Consider the following 7,500-nt stretch of genomic DNA (forward strand, 5'->3'; position numbering starts at 1 on the left):
CACCTCCAAATTCCTAAGCAAGACAACTGGCCTGCCTCCCTGCCTGCCTGTTGTTCCCTCCCTCCTTCCCTTCCCTCCCCTCTTCTTCCCTCCTCTTCCCTCCCCTTCCCTTCCCATAAGAAGGCCAAACTTCAGAATGAACAAATTTGGGGAATGCAATGACCTCTGCGATAACCTCTCTCTCTCCTCGACTGTGGGGCTCCTTTTGAAATGTCTGTTGTTCATATTTTGGATCTCTTCATTGTTGGCCATATCTCCTAATCTTTCCTCTGTAATCTCCCATTGCTTTTAATTTATATCTTGAAAGAGGCCTTAACTTTGTCATATAATAAACACCTTCTATGTTGAAGTGATTGCTCTGTTTTGAGTTTTGAAAAGCCGGTTCTTATATTGGATATACGATCTCTTATTTCACACAGGCCCCGTTGCCCTCATCAGTCCTAAGTGTAGCTCATCGTTCAGGTTTTCTTCTCTTTTGTCTGGTTCCCAAGCCTCTCCCTTCCTCCCGCATCTGTTTATTCTGGTGCATGGCTTTCTTACTGGGAACTTTTGTTAAGTGTCTGTTTGCATTTAAGATGAGGACATCAAATAGATGTTTGGAAGCTGTGGGTGGAGAAGCAGAGCTTATGAAAAGGTCTTCGTTTTCCAAAGGACAAGTAGTGGGTGCTTGCTGGTTTCATTGGGGACCCCATAAAATAAAGGTCCTTAGTGTAGCGGGAGGTGACCAACCTATTTCTCTAGTAACCAAATTCTGGATCTCTCTGGGAGTTAGTGTGTGAATGTTGGTGGACCAGGTATCTCTTAATCTAGCATGTTATCAGCCAGGTGTGGTACTGCAAGGCCAGACCCTCCTCTTTGCCTTCCCCACCCCCACTCATTTTTTCTTTATATCACATGTCTCACGTGTACATGTTGGCCTCAAACTTTATTTGCAGCTAAGAGTACCTTCTGGAATTATGGGTGATCGACACCATGCCTGACAAAGCCAGATCTTTCTTCACCCAGTTTCTTCAGAGAGACATCCAGCTTTATGGAGGAGTGCTAGCCAGCTGAGTATGCCAGGGGAAAGACTCCTGGCTCAATTACTCCTCGTACAGAGTCTAACCAATCTAGCTTTCAGCTCTCACTCTTTGGTTATATGAGCTTCCAAATTCTAAGGTTTTCCATTGTCCTCTGTCTGAATACACTCACTTGTGGGCACCTTTGACAAGACATGGCGAAGTTCAGAAACCTCAAGCCTAAGCTGACACCACTTACCAAAATGATCTAATCTGTTGGGATACGCCATTTACAATATATGGAAGAAGAACATGCTTAACATTAAGCGTGTTAAAAAGCCTAATGCTAAAACAGGCACCAGCCTATCTACCATCCGATTTGAAAAGCTGCACATTGCTAACATTAGAGAATTTGCCCTAAGAGACATTGCTTCCTAGGTGAGTGAATGATGCTTTTTCCACGAGTGCCGAGGCCCTGATGTCCCCCTCCTGCTCTGTGTCATGCCTGTCCAAGACAGCAGTCCCCTCGCTTTGCCTCCTAGCTCTCTTGGCCTCTTCTTTATGCTTTCCATCTGTTTCCTCTTTATGTTTTCTGAAAGCAATTTACCTAGACTCTCATCTGAGCAATAGTTTGAAGAAGGAGTCAGCTGTCACATTTCTGGAAGAGGAGGTCCTAAATCCCGGCCAGCTAGTGTGATTATTTGACATCTCTAGTCAGTCAGAGGACAGAACTCTTCTCTGGTTTTTATTTTTATTTGTTCCCTTTTTTTCTCTCTTGTGATTGTAAAAATTTTCGATTCCTTTTCCATCATCTTGAGGGAGGTTTGGAGAAATTAAAAATGTTTAAGTGAATGTTGGTTGAGCGTCTCTTTTAGAACTTTGTACTCTTACATGAGGAAGTCTAAAATCTCCAACAAAGCAAACTCCTGTTGTGTGTGGAGTGGGGGTGGGGCGGGGTGGGGGTCGTGTCCTGGACAGGAGCTTGCCTGAGGCTTATGTAGATGGCAATCTTTACTCTAACATTTGCACTTCTTAATGACACTCAAGAAAAGGCGTATTGGTTACCGTGACTGAAGAGCTGAACTTCTCGATGTGGTGATGTGGTTTAGAGTCAAGGAGAGGCATGAAGTCTGTGCTCGCTGGTTTCTTGTCTTGAAGAAAGATGAACTCTCCTATCAAGCACTGCTTATTTCCGGTGATTGAAAACCTCTTCACAGCGTGCCACCACTGCTGGTGGCGCTGGAAAACAATGCAGTGGAAGGTCGCACGGTCCTTTAGCCTGCTCGTTCTGTGAGCCTTTTACACGTGTGACCCATAAAGGCATTTCCCTGTAGGAGGTTAGTGCGGCCCACTTCACACCGGGGCTCATTTTATACACCAGCCCCTTGCTGCCCCTACAACACCCCGTTCCAATCTGCCCAGGGGTCAGTCCAGCCCTTCCCTTCTGCAAGCTGGGGTAGGGTCCTGTCAGGTAGGGCTCTCTTCCCTCTGGGTGGTACCCCGCTGAGGAAGCATGCTCTCCTGCCTCACAGGTCCTCATCTGTCTTAGAGGCAGGTCTCTAATGACCCCTGTGTAAGCCTGCTCAGCAGGACAGCAGATGTTATTAATGGCTGGGAAATTATCCAGCACCTTTCAAGACTCTAGTCGGTGTTTGTCCCTGAGCCCTCACGGAACTTCATCCCTCTCATTCACTCTGCTGCCGGATGGGTCCTTCATCGATGGGTCTCTCTCTCCTGTGCCTCCTCACTGCTAAGGCGGACCCCAGGCTGTTCTTGCACATGCAGGCCACTCTTGTGAGGATGCCAACCTCCATGCCCATCCCAAAAAGAAACCCCCCCAAATTAAAAAATAACTTGATATTTATTAGGAAATCAATGCATTTTCATAGAGGGAAAAATTAGAAAAACACAAATAGGCAAAAAGAAGGAGGGAAATCCATATTCCCATCTTCTAGAGAGAAACAGTGTTAAGATTTTGTTACAACTTTATGGACACTTTTCTGTATAAATAGGAAGTTATAAAATAATGCTATAATAATAATGTGAATCATAACTAACCTCACTGACTGCTTTATAAATTTGTTTTCGTTATTTAAATTTGTTATTTAGTGTGCAAGAGAGGGAGAGAGCACAAGAGCACACAGACAGACAGGCAGCATCACACACACACACACACACACACACACACACACACGAGAGAGAGAGAGAGAGAGAGAGAGAGAGAGAGAGAGAGAGAGAGAGCGCACGCATGTATGTGGAGGTTAGAGGACACCATCCAGGAGTCATCTCTCTCCTCCCAGTCTGTGGATCCCAGGACTGAGTTCAGGTTCAGAGGCTTACAAGCTCCTTTAACCACTGAGCCATCCAGCCTTCCACTGTTTTCTCAGTGAGTAAGAGGCACCATTGACTCAGCTTTCCCATTGCCATGTGTAAATTAATTCCCTGAGTCAACTAAGAGCTAGTGGGGTTTGTCTTGCTTCTCTTTCCATTTTGCAGGTGAGTGCTCTGAGCCACACTCCGTGGCACCATGGCAGGCCTAGCTTCTCAGGATGCTGAAGCAGGAGAATCGATTGGGTCCAGGAGTTTAAAGACAGCTTAGGCAATGCAGTGAAAATTCCCAGAAAAAAAATAATGAAAATAAAATGTCCAAAGCCTCTCAACATTTTAGGTGGAAGAGGTAGGAGGTGGAGCACAGGAGGCCGGCCCAGGGCTCTGCAGTGGTTACATTGTTAACTCTCTGCTTTTTAGCTCCTGTCCTCACACACCCGTACCTATCCCGGTCCGCATGATGGACTACATGATCCCGAATGGCTATGAAGACGCTCCCTAAGTGTGGATACGATAAAGTTTCTTTGAACAAATGTTAGTTTTCCATTTCTATTTTTCCATATTAATCTATATTTTGTTTTTACTGTTTCTACGTTAAATATCTGGATTATGTTTTCATGAGATGATTTCTTCGGGAGTGTGTCTCTAGGAAAAGCAAAGTCTGACCGAATGACATCTACAATTTTCTGTGGGGTTCACACTTGCAAGGGGAAGGCAGGGGCAGTGTTTGGTTTTACTCACTGTTTCTAGAGTTATTTGGTCCACTTAAAAATACTAAATACCCATAGGACAATTTCTCTGTGTCTTGTCTGCTCTGTTAAAGTGTTGATATTTACTCATAATAGATTCAGGTTCAAAATGAGGTTCTGAGGGAAATCAGAGGGGCGAGGGGAGAAAACTCTTTTAGAGGAGCTGTTACTTGTCAGCCAGGGTGTAGCTTTCCTCTTCTATCTCCCTCCACCCCTCCCTCCCTCCCTTCCTTTTTTCCTTTTCCTCCCTCCCAGCTTCCCCCCATCTCTAGCTCCTTTCCCGTCTCTTGCTCTGTTTCCCTTTCTCTTTACCTCCTGACCTCTCTGCCTCCCTCCTTCCCTCCCCCCCTATATCTGAATATTCTATCACTTCTCTCCCAGTTTGGGTTTCTAATGCTGTAAGGAGACACCATGACCTCAGTAACCCTTATAAAAGCAAACATTTAATTGAGACTGGATTACAGTTTCACAGTTCAGTCCTTTACTGTCATGGTGGGAGACAAGGCATCAGGCAGGCAGACATGGTGCTGGAGAGGTAGACAAGGGATCTCCATGTAGATCCACAGGCAGCAGGAATGGGATGTCACTTTGGGTATGGCCTGAGAATTTCAGTCCTCAAACCCCATCCTTCAGTGATACAACTCCCCAAAGCCACACCCACCCAAACAAGGCCACACCTCCTAATGATGTCACTCCCTATGCCCAAACCCCTGAGTCTATGGATGCCATTTCTATTCAAACCACCACACTTTGCTTCATCTAGAAACAGTCCAACAGTTAAGTACCCAGGCACCCTAAGGTGGCTTCAGTCTTCAGCCACGTTCTGGAAGGACATGCTGGCATTTTGGCATTTGTCTTAGCTAGCTAACCATCTGGGTCTGTATTTGACTAATAGAATCCGCCATGGCAGAGCCTGCTTCAAATGTTTAGCTGATGTCAACTGCTCTGTGCAAAGTTCACTTGAATTGCCAATTGAGTGACAGGTTGCACTAAGTAATTTCACAACTTTTGGGGAGGTCCATTTGTCCAAGGCTGAGGGTAGGGATTCAGGTTCTAGTAAGTCATGTATGGAGTGCAGACTTGTTTGTTTTTTCCTACTGTACACATGGATGCTTGGCAGCCCACTGCTCACCATGTTGCTTCCTTCTCAAATCTGCAGACGTCCCCCTCTCTTCACTTTCCCCCGAGGAGTCACCATGCAGGTTTTCCAAGCATTAACAAAAGTAAGCAGAAGTAAAATATTATCTCTTATTTTGAAAGATATGCCATCTTAATTTCAGGAGATCATGTAGGACAAGCAGGTAATCTCACAGGTATTGAGCCCTTTCCCCCATTCTGACTGATACAGAGACCACTTTCACTCTTACACGTGATCCTGAGCAGAAGTGACGTAGGCAGAGGACAGGGTAAGCGAGACCGGGATTATGTCCACTCACATTCTCCTACCCTTTCTCTTCCACTTAAGAAACCATGCTGGCCAAGACTTCAAAATAAACGTAGCAAAAGCATGGAGCAATGATGTGGAGGTGCTAGGAGACCAACTCGGACATCAAATCATGTATCCATGGCGATTTGGTACTTAGCTACTCCCCAAAGCTGCAGGAAGAGGTTAGATCCCTGAATATCCAATCAGAAATACTCATTTAGCTGAGGCTAGCTGACACAAAATGGTGAACTTAGCTAAAACATTAGAGTTTTTCCTCTCTCTCTCTCTCTCTCTCTCTCTCTCTCTCTCTCTCTCTCTCTCTTTGTGTGTGTGTGTGTGTGTGTGTGTGTTGAAGTAAGTAATTCAATTGTGGGAGCTTTGTGGATGACATTGTTATGCTGTAGTGTGAAGACCTTGGACATGGCTGTGCAGATTAGTGCTGGACGAAATGACTCTAGAAAAAAAAGTTTATTCTTATCTCTCGATTTTGACAAAACTGAATTCTCAGTGGATTAATAACCCTGTGTATGACAGAGAAAGACACGAGCCACATAGAAGGGGTGTGGTCTTTGCGGCTGTGGAGTTTGGAGCAATTTCCCATCTGAGACCCAAACAATAGAAACCTTTAAAGGAAAAATTACTGGCTACATACAGTCAAAATTAGAGATTTCAGTTCGGAAGAGTTAACCTTCCTGACAGATGGAGTTAGAAAAAGATGTTTGTTGGGCCTGAAATCAATAAGGACTGGAGGCTTCCAGGGGCTCCAGTGGACTGTGGAGAGAAAGGTAGGGAGCTCCCCAGGAAGACAGGGCAAGTGGGGGAGGCAGTTTACAGAAGAAACCCAACTGCTCATAAGCATAGGAAGACACTCCGTTCGCTGGTAATCAGAGAACTGCATGCTTAAGTTACAATTTGATCCTCTTCAAAATCATCAGATTGATACAAATGGAAGATTGTATTATGTGTCAAGTGCAGGAGAGGATGTGAAGAAATGAGAGAGAGAGAGAGAGAGAGAGAGAGAGAGAGAGAGAGAGAGAGAGAGAGCGCCTGGCACTGCTGAGCATGGGATGCTCTATACAGCACCTCAGCATCCCACTCCTGGTGGACTCAGACTTTACAAATCGTGGGGGTGGGGTGGTGGTGGTGGTGGCAGCCGCAGCACATATTTGTGCAAGGGCAATGGCCTGTGTCCCTGCAGGCAGAGGTGTTCCTGGCCAGGATCCCAAGCAAGGCCACTGGGGGAAGGTGGAGTTCTTGGCCACCATAATTATATTGAACATGACAGGAAGCATGGAAAAGCAAGAAGGATAATGAGAATGATTGTCAATTAGACACGCACACTCCAATGCAGCAGCATCCATTGTTCAAGGGTAGTCATATATCTGAATAAAGAGAAGCGAGGGGGTTAGAGAAGGTGGCAGACGTGGGGCTGGAGGTCAGGACGCAGACGAGAGCACGCTAACATGTAAGACAGGCTTGTTAGCTATCAGGCACGTGGCATCAGAAGGCGGAATTAATTCAGCCCCGTGAATCTCTGGTCCAAAAGAAAGGGAAAGAAGGTAAAGGCAAATTGGAATTGGGGTGAGCGAGGGTGTCCTTATATGGTAGGAATGCGGAGCTATTCTGTTTAAGGGCTGCACAATAAATCATTGATCAGTTTCAATTCTTCATTATTTGGAATGGGTTCCTGCAACAACCTTCCCAACTTTCAGGACCCTAGGGTGGAACCAGAGCCCATGAGGCCCACTTCTTTACCGACCTCAAACCTGCAGTGGATATAGCCATAAAGATAGGGTGTGGGGACAACCTCAGTATTCAAGGCACAATTAGGAGAATGACTTGGGAGAGGTCTGCAATTACTATTCCATAAAGACAGTCTGAATGTCTCTTTATCCATATTTCATTGGCTCTATCTAATATTTAAAGTCTACCCCCAATATTTGTAGAATGAAAAGCAGAAATCTAAATGGTTCTAACGTTATTTCCCCAGTTCCCACAG

At 45.4% G+C, this 7,500-nt stretch overlaps 1 long non-coding RNA gene across 5 annotated transcripts in view; it reads left to right on the forward strand.

Moving 5' to 3' along the window:
• Positions 1-7,500, forward strand: part of LOC102552432 (uncharacterized) — a 67,092-nt gene that overhangs the window by 59,177 nt on the left and 415 nt on the right. For all 5 annotated transcript variants that reach the window (XR_005501049.2, XR_005501048.2, XR_005501047.2 and 2 more), the window contains exon 7: positions 7,492-7,500. This exon is cut by the window's right edge and continues 415 nt beyond it. This is a non-coding gene — a long non-coding RNA (uncharacterized LOC102552432). The remainder of the gene's footprint in view (positions 1-7,491) is intronic.

Source organism: Rattus norvegicus, chromosome 2 (assembly GCF_036323735.1).
Source record: "Rattus norvegicus strain BN/NHsdMcwi chromosome 2, GRCr8, whole genome shotgun sequence".
Lineage (NCBI taxonomy): Eukaryota > Metazoa > Chordata > Mammalia > Rodentia > Muridae > Rattus > Rattus norvegicus.